Raw genomic sequence first — 9,675 nt, 5'->3', positions numbered from 1 at the left:
CGCAGCTCTTCCCTGCGGGACTGTGGTACATATTTCTCCAAAAAGAGAACGGAGAACTGCTGCCAGGTAAGGGGCGCCGCACCAACAGGCCTACGCCTCTCATAAGCCTCCCACCTGTTGATACCCAATTTTTCCCAAAAAATATTTTAAAATTGCATATATACCTTCAAAATCATGCATTAATAGCAATTGGTATTTTTCCATAATTTTCCTATATTTTTATTAGTTTACCCATCATTTTATTTCTATTAAATAATTGCAAAATGGAATTACAAGTGATTTCAAAAGCATTTCTCGATTTAATTTATTGTTTATGGTCCTAATAAGACCAAATTATTTCATAATTAGCCAAATTGGCATCTTTTGGCTATAATTGCAATAACTTTGCAATTATAGCCCAAGCATATAATTTTGTACTATTTTTACCAAAACTTAGCCATTTGTATTTTTAAATATTAAATAATCATTTAAAACTATTTTCTGTGCATGAAATTCATTTTTAATAATTATTAGCTATTTTGTAAATTATTTTGATTAATTTGAATTGGGTATTTAACAAATAACCTAATTTTATTTCAATTTTAGCCTAAATTAAACCAGCCCCAGACCAAATTAAATCAGCCCAATACCGCAAAGCCCAATCCACTATCCTACCCGACCCAATCCCTGTTTAATCTTAACCGTTGATCAATGGACCAGATCCGTCCTTGCCATAATTAACCTAATAGTCTACCCCCCCAAACCCTCATTCTCTCATCACTCTCCGCCGACACACCCTCTCTTTCTCTCTCAAGGTCTCTCTACTAAACCATGGCTCCTATTCGCCGGCCGTTGGCTCGCCGGTAATAATGGTGGTTCCACCACCACCCCTAGCCTCTATGGCTTCCCCCATGCTGGATTCTTGCTACCCTGAGGTCCTCAAGGGACCAGCGACTGTTCAACTCACACCTACGGTCTGTTCTTGCCATTCTCAGGTCACCTTGGCCCGTCTGAGTAAGACCTTTCTATTTCTCCGTCTAGATCCACGGCTTCTAAGCCGGAATCTCTCCATCTCTGGGTTATCTCTCTCTGAAACCCTAATTTATCTCTTGACTTCTTAGATCTGTAACAGATCTAAGAGTATTCCGAGTTGTTTTGCTATTTTTTATGATAATCTCTCCGATTTTTCAAAAGCCCCTCTTCGTCTTCAAAGCTAAGGTTTCTTAACCCCTTTTCAAAATGACTTTTCCTCTGATTTTCAGTATTATTCTATGATTTTTACTATGTTTAAACGGTTTATTCAAGTTGTTCCTTTTTATCTGATTCATTATGTTGAAAACCCTAATTCTTGGTCTTAATCTTAGGTTCTGAGAACTGTCCTTGCTTGTTTGTTCGTTTAATTTGTTCGCATATCTGTTATTCATGAATATGTTCTATGTTTCTATGATTTTTACCCTATTATGCTCATTAGGGTTTCTGATTTTATTCCTTCTCGCCTATACTGTGATTATCTTGTTTATTTACAACAATTTGTGTTAATTCCCCTTAATCATTACTACTCGTATTTGAATCCCTAATTTCCTGTAATTGATACCTTTCACTAATATCTTATGATGATCTCCTTATTGATTTCAACCTCTAAATATTTTCTTGCCTTATTTTGTGGTTGATTATGCTGTCAAATTGATTCTTAGACATTTTTCTTAATTAGAATTTGTCGAACCTAGCCTCTATTACATGCTCTGTGCTATGCTTATTTCCTTATGTGTCATGTTCAGTCTTACATGATTTCATTCCTTATTTATCACATCTTATTACCGTTTGAATTTTAACTCCTTAACTAAAGGAAGTACTTATACTGATTTGATACTAATTGATACCTAGTTCTATAATTACTATACAATTGCGATTCTTACCTTATTTTACCTAGTTTCGAACTACCATATATATGCTCTCTCATTAACAGTCAACAGACACGGACATTGGTTCAAAATCTCTCTCTCACACACTCAAAACTTTCTGTTCTCTTTCTGTGTTACTACTATTCCGTATTAGCCGGCTGCAAGCCAAGGCTAATTATTGTGCTCTCCTATTCTCCACTTTGTGTTTACTATCTCTATACTGGTATGTCCTGACTTCAATTCAAAGTATCAAAGACAACATGTTTCTTTTATTACTTCAATTTATCCTGTTTCTTGTTTGTTTTCACTTATGGTTTTGTTGTTCAACTTGCAACTAATATGTTTACTTCATTGCTTTATCAGCATGCTTCTGAATTTGTCCCCTCCCTTAGACTCCGCATGTTTATGAAATGTTATTCCCCTTCTAGTATACCCCAATGTGGCTCTTCCTTACTTATGTTTCTCTGATTTCTAGCATGAACCTTTCTGTGCAAAGTAGTTGGCTATCCTTAAGTTACCTAACTCTGTGTTAATTCTGAAGTTCGTTAACCCCTTAGCATATTTCTGATTCTGTACTTAAGCGCTCCTGCAACTATGTGTTTACCTATGTGACCTATGTGTCCCCAAATCCCATTACCCCTATTTGTGGTGGCTGAACCTACCTTAGTTCTATGTTCCTTGGTTATGTATGAATCTGTTTTGGGTGCTGTATTTTGACTGTTGCTTATTACTCTACTCTCTTTTCAAAGCTGTCCTATTGAATAACTCCCTCTGTTGTTTTTACAAAACTATTTCAAACAAGTCTCTTTTCAAACTGTTTTCTGGTTTAAATCTTTTCAAAACTATGTCAAGCACTCTCACATCTACTCTTAGGTTTTAAGTACTGCCCCTCTAATGTGTGACTGCTTAGGGATCCCTATGAGATCCCTCTGAACTCTTATACATTAGAGCTGGCCCTTCCACACCGCACTTACTCAACTATGATTATGAAATCTGGGTGTGAGCACTGCCCGAGATCCCTTGAGGTCCTTTGGGAACTCTGACACACCCGGATTATGTGAAAGGCTGTGAGGCAATCTGGTATCGGAAATTCTAGAAATCTGGGCCTGTTTTCAGGCTCTCTATAGTGTAACTTCTTATTTTCTTTTCTACGTATGTAATTCATTTCAATACTGGTTTGTAATAATTATTGTAAACGAATATTGGGGTTGGCTAGTAAAAAGGGGAGGGTAGTTATATATGTTATCAATATCAATGGGTAGAAACCATGCCTTAGGTTTACATTTCCTATATGCACATTAGAATCCATGTCTAGGACCAACACATTCAAAGCATGTCATGCATTAGATATCATGTTTTAGGTTTACTGCTTTAGCATCTCATTTGACCTTATTTATCACTTAGAAACCCTGCTTCTAGGCTAAATAACAGCATTAACACAAAACTGTTACTCCTATGCATCTGGAAATCATGCTTAACAATGCGGTAACTCTCTGTGCATTTAGAAGTCATGCTTTAGGAATTCTGCATATCCTGAAATCATTCTGCATTTTATATGTGCATACCCTGTTTTAGGATCTCGTTTGTACTCGCTCAGTCACACTTAGTTTAAACCACTGGTTATGAAAGATGTAAAAACAATGATATATTTATCCGGTTTAAGTAAAACTGGTCATAATCCCTGTATCTTTGCAACACTTAGAACAACATGCTTTAGGTAAAATAACTTCTAAACTGTTTTAACAATTCTGGTAACTGTTGTGCATTATCCTATGCCTAGGCAAGCCTTAGGCAATCAACCTCTATAAAACTGGAAACTGTTCTTTGTGTTTACTGCTTAATGGTTAACATGCTTAAAATCAGTAGGCAAACTGGTTAGGGCCCCTGTTTCTGAGTTCATGAAATAAATCTGCATGTCTCTTGTGTTCTGATACTCACCTAGACATCATGCCTTAGGATCCTGTTTAATAATACTGCCTTTGTTTGTGTTTGAGTCATGCTTTTTACATGTATTATCTGCGGAGGTAAACTTGAGCCTCTTATTTGCTCCTTTCTGCTTTTATTTGCTAAAGTCCTATGTGTTCTTTCTTGTCGCCTTAGTATTTTCTCCTTTAAACCTTAGGAGTCTGTCTAGAACTGCCTATAGGTAGAGGTCCTAATTTCCTCCAGCGCCATTAAGAAGGGACAGGTAACAACACGCATAGAAATCCCTAAATAACATTCTCTTAATAACCGCTAAGGGGGTGGGAAGGGTAGATATGGATATGATGACTACGCATTAATGTCACGTGTAGCCCCTCATTGAGGAGTGTTTACCGGGCATTGCGTGGGGTGATCCTGTAGGCTAACCAACCTAGGACCCCTCCTTCCCAAATTCCCTTTGTCTAAAACTTTACTCTTTTTTATGTACACAACTTGTTCAAAGCCTTTGTCTTATTATTTGAGTCATACAATGTCCAACATGCTTTATTTGCAATTATATGTTTCAACTACTTGTTTGTTAAAGGACTAATTCATAGTATAAGTTCGGCCGGGACCCACCGTTGTGGACCGAGAGGGGTGCCTAACACCTTCCCCGCAAGGTTATTTCGAGCCCTTACCCTAAATCTCTGGTAATGCAAACTAGTCTAAGAGTTAATCGCTCTAGGTGCCCTAACGCACCATAATCCGTTAGGTGGCGACTCTCCAAAATCCCAAAATCCCAAAAGGAAACGAGTCGATTCCCCCATGGAATGTCGAAATCCGAACTTTCTCCGCGAGGAGGAAAAAAAGGGGGCGCGACACCACCACTACTATGCTGGGGATGTTACTTAGGCTCTTACCATAACGAACTTATTTTTTTATGAATTAGTCCAAGCATGCTTTATCCCGTACCCTTTCCTCTTATTTGAACTTAACTGTCTATTTTCTTTTAAGCATTTATGATTTTTTATTCCTGAAACTGACTTGTTTCCTTGTTTTCTTTTCCGTAATTGTCTTTCAATTATTTAAATACCGCATTTATTTTTCTACGTGCAAATACTTGACTACATGTTATTAATTTCTGCATAAATCATGCACCACATCATATTCCACTCGTGCGTATCAAATCCTATAGCAATGCTTGATGAGTGATTGCGCCCTTCCTATTTATTACCCTTAAATTCGGAAAGGCTTATTTGCGGTAAAACTAGTCGATCAACGGTGCAGTCGACGGTTCCGTGCCTTTCCCCCTCAAGTTGTCCGCTTGAGGGTACCAGTCTAAAACCCCATAGTAACCTTACTCTGGTCAAAATTGTGCATGCATCATGGTCAAACCTAGTCGGATCAACTATGTTGTCCACATAATGATCCTTTAAGAAGAGCCTTATCCAAAGTCCACCGGGGTTTCCATAATCCCAACGAACACAACCACGTTCTGTGCATTAATTTGGAGAACTAAATGCCGATATGCTGATCATGAATGTATAAATAGTCGAGTCTGGTGGGGGAGAAGGGCCTAACATTTTTGTTTTGCAGAAAATGAGGCATGAAGTCCCCAGGTTCGGCATGGTCGGTAGCATACCTTCACTATTGCTAGATTGGTGGAGAGGTCTTCCCTTGAGTCTGCCAGAACGATGAAGGGAGTAAAGGAGGACATCTGGCCAGAGCATACTTGCTGCTGGGTCTGCGCGAGCTGGGAGACCTGTACCTGTACAATGGAGTCAGGAAGATCGAATCTGGGGAAAGTCCTTCTGGGACCAAATAGGCTAGATTTACTTGCTTTCCTAAAATGTAATAAGGCCAAGTGCCAGAATTGACTTATCTTTTTTTTTTATCATCTTAGTGTCGTTTTGGGATTTGTCTATTTTTATATTATGAAATGAGGCATTTGTTGGCATCTAAAGTTCTCCAAATCTATTTGTCACTAGGCCTACCTCGGGCACAACGAGGCTCCCAAATTAGGACACGAATTTACATTCCCGTAATATGTGTTTAAATACTGCAAACATTTCAGAATCCTTACTGATTTGTTCACCTTTTGTTTTCTCCTTTATTTTGACTATTCCCATCCCGTAAGGTTGGTTCGCACATACTGGCATCATAACCATACCTAAAGGTCCTCCACATCCTCCTCTTCCAAGTGATCCTAAAAGCAAAGGAAAAGTCAGAATAAATGATACAATGCAGTGCGATAATTGAGGAGGAGGAGGAAGAAGGCCTCACTATTCAGGCTGTGGAGAAGGGAGTTGTTCTCAGAAACTGGACTGCCACACCATCCCGGGCCCGCCGAGTCCCTGGGTAGCTTGGCAGATTTGATTTCTATAGCAAATCTAGGCATTTAAAATTTTCAGTAACTTTGTTTTAAAGACTTGTTTTGTTTCAAAATAAATGCTCAATTCATCGAGCGGTGTTTGTTTGGATGTTGTTTAATTTTAATCAAATGCATTTGCTCTTTATTATTCATTACTATTTTTATACTTTTCCTTCTACAGTGTTATTATTACTTTTCCTGATAAACCAGTGACTATGACATGTAATGAGGCAACGCAACATAAGGATAGTGATTCGGATGAAGAAGACGAGATACCCGAGGAAGTTGTCAGAGAGGTGGAAAACTTTCAGAATAAGCCTAAGTCCAACCTGGACGAAACCGAAGCAGTAAACTTGGGGGATGCCGAGACCGTCAAGGAGACTCGCATCAGCATTCACTTATCACCAACAGAGAAGGAAGAGTGCATCCATTTCCTAAAAGAATATGAGGACATTTTTGCATGGTCATATGATGACATGACAGGTTTGAGCACGTCCATAGTGGCTCACAAGTTACCTACCAATCCAATGTGCCCGCCGGTGAAGCAGAAACTCAGAAAGTTCAAACCAGACATGAGTTTGAAAATCAAGGAGGAGGTTACCAAGAAGATCAAAGCCAAAGTTCTCATGGCGGTTGAGTATCCAACTTGGTTAGCCAACATTGTGCCAGTTCCAAACCCTCTTTGCTTGAAACTTTATTTTCCCCTATTTTTTACAACCTGCTTAAATTCTTATTTTATACAATGCCCAACATGCTCTATTTGCAATCATTTACTTCAATTGTTTGTTTATGGACTAATTTGTGAATATAAGTTCGGCCGGGACCCACAGTTGTGGACCAAGAGGGGTGCCTAACACCTTCCCCTCGAGGTTACTTCGAGCCCTTACCCTAATCTCTAGTAATGCAAACCAACCCAAGAGTTAATTACTCTAGGTGCCCTAACGCACCTTAAATCGTTAGGTGGCGACTCTTCAAATACCCAATTCCCAAAAGGAAATGAGTCATTCCACCCCGTGAATGTCGAAACCCAGACTTCTCCTCGCGGAGGAAAAAGGGGGCGCGACAGCATGGAGACTCTGCTGGGGATATCTTTAGGCTCTTACCATAACGAACTTATGAATTAGTCCAAGCATGCCTTATCACGTACCCTTCTCCCTTGTTTGAATTTGACTGCTATTTTGAGCATTCATGATTCCTTTATTACCCGAAAAACTGACTTGTCTCCTTGTTTTTCTTTCTCAGTAATTGTCTTTTCAATTATTTAAATGTTGTATTTATTTCTTCCTACGTGAAAATACTTGCCTACATGTCATTAACTGCTGCATAAATCATGCTTCGCATCATATTCCACTCGTGCGCATCAAATCCTATAGCAACACTTTAATGAGTGGTTGCGCTCTTCCTATTTACTACCCTTAAATTTGGAAAGGCTTATTTGCGGTAAAACTAGTCGATCAGCGGTGCAGTCGACGGTTCCGTGCCTTCCCCCTCAAGTTGTCCGCTTGAGGGTACCGGTCTAAAACCCCATAGAAACCTTACTCTGTTTAAATTGTGCATGCATCATGGTCAAACCTAGTCGGGTCAGTTATGTTGTCCACATAATGATCCTTTAAGATAAGCCTTATCCAAAGTCAATCGGGTTTTCCATAATCCCAACGGACGCAACCACATTCTGTACATTAATTTGGAGAACTAAATGCCGATATGCTGATCATAAATATATAAATAGTCGAGTCTGGTGGGGGTAAGGCCTAACCCTTTTGTTATGGAGGAAATGAGACACAAGGTCCCCAGCTTCGGAATGGTTAACATACCCCCACTCTTGCTAGACTGGTGGAGGAATCTTCCATCGAATGATCAAATCAATGAATGGAAAGAAAGGGCCGTCAAGGCTAGCAAAAAGCTAGATTATCTGGAATACAACCTGTTAGAATTGGAAGGAAAAGTGAGGAAAAGAGTCAACGACTGCCAGAGCGCTGAGGGAAACGAAGAAGGACATCTGGCAAAGGCGTTCTTACTAATGAGCCTACGCGAGCTGGAGGATTTGATCAGCGAGAACATTCAACCTGGGGAAGGTCCTTCTGGTACCAAATAGGCTAGATGCCAATAGTAACTTATTTTTTATCATTATTTCAGTATCATTTTGAGATTCATCTGTTCTTACATTATGAAATGAAGAATTTATTGGCATTAAAAGTTCTCCAAATCTATTTGTCGATAGGCTTACCTCGGGCACAACGAGGCTCCCATATTAGGACGCGAATTTATATTTCCGCAATATGTGTTTAAATACTGCAAACATTTCAGAATCCCCACTAACTTGTTACCTTTTTGTTTTGTTTATTTTTTATTATTATTCCCATCCCCATAGGTTGGTTCGATCATACTGGCCTCATCGGCATATCACACCAGATCCAGAGGCCCTCCACCTCCTCCTCCTCCAAGCAACACAAAAAGCAGAGGGAAAGCAAAGATGGACGATTTAAATGGAATAGGAAAGGAAAATATTGAGAACGCAGAGACCTCTGACGGCCGTAGTACTCCGGCCCCAAATGACTTGCTTTGAGACTTGAACAAAGGATACTAGAACTACAAGGAGAACTTGAGCAGGTCCGTAATTTGGCAAATTTGTCACTCACCCTCAATGTCCCTGATATCCACCAACAGAACGCAAAGAACCCAATACCTCCTCAAAACACACAAAAGCCACAGCCATAAAATCCTACCATACCAAATTACTTCACCACTCCACCACAAAATATCAACCCATTGCCGATGCCAACTCCACCACAACAGCATCAACCAATTCAGTACCCGCTAGTCACCACTTACCACACTCCCCAAAATACACCACCACTCATTCCTGATCCACAAAACTCCACCAATGACCACCACTATACCCAAGTTCCTGGCACCCATCAGAGCAACCCCATATACGTGGAAACTATACCACAATCTACCCAACTAACTTCCTGTACACCAGAAACCACCAAAAAGGACCTACTCATTAAGAACATGGCTGAAGAGCTTAAAAAGTTAACAAGCCGAGTTCAGGGTGTTGAAGGCGATAGAGGGATAGAGGATTTGAACTATGAGGATCTGTGCATACAGCCCGATGTGGAACTGCCAGAAAGATACAAGCCTCCCAAGTTCGAAATGTTCGATGGCACAAGTGATCCCAGGGTTCATCTCAGGACTTATTGTGACAAACTTGTCGGGGTCGGGAAAGATGAAAAGATCCGAATGAATCTCTTTATGAGGAGCCTTACTGGGGATGCGCTGTCTTGGTATATCAGCCAAAATCCCAAGAAATGGTCGAATTGGGTAAGCATGGCGTCAGACTTCATGGACCGGTTCAGGTTCAACACAGAGAATGCACCTAATGTCTTCTACATTCAGAATCTCTGACATCATCAAACTCAGAGAATGGATTGAAGAAGGGATCAAGAGCAGAATGGTAACCAACTTCGAGGCTTTGCAAGCCACAAATAAAGCACTACAAGTCAAGGTGGCATAATCGAA

This window comes from Nicotiana attenuata, unplaced genomic scaffold, assembly GCF_001879085.1.
Source record: "Nicotiana attenuata strain UT unplaced genomic scaffold, NIATTr2, whole genome shotgun sequence".
Taxonomy (NCBI): domain Eukaryota; kingdom Viridiplantae; phylum Streptophyta; class Magnoliopsida; order Solanales; family Solanaceae; genus Nicotiana; species Nicotiana attenuata.
Note: the sequence above shows the minus strand (reverse complement) of the source record.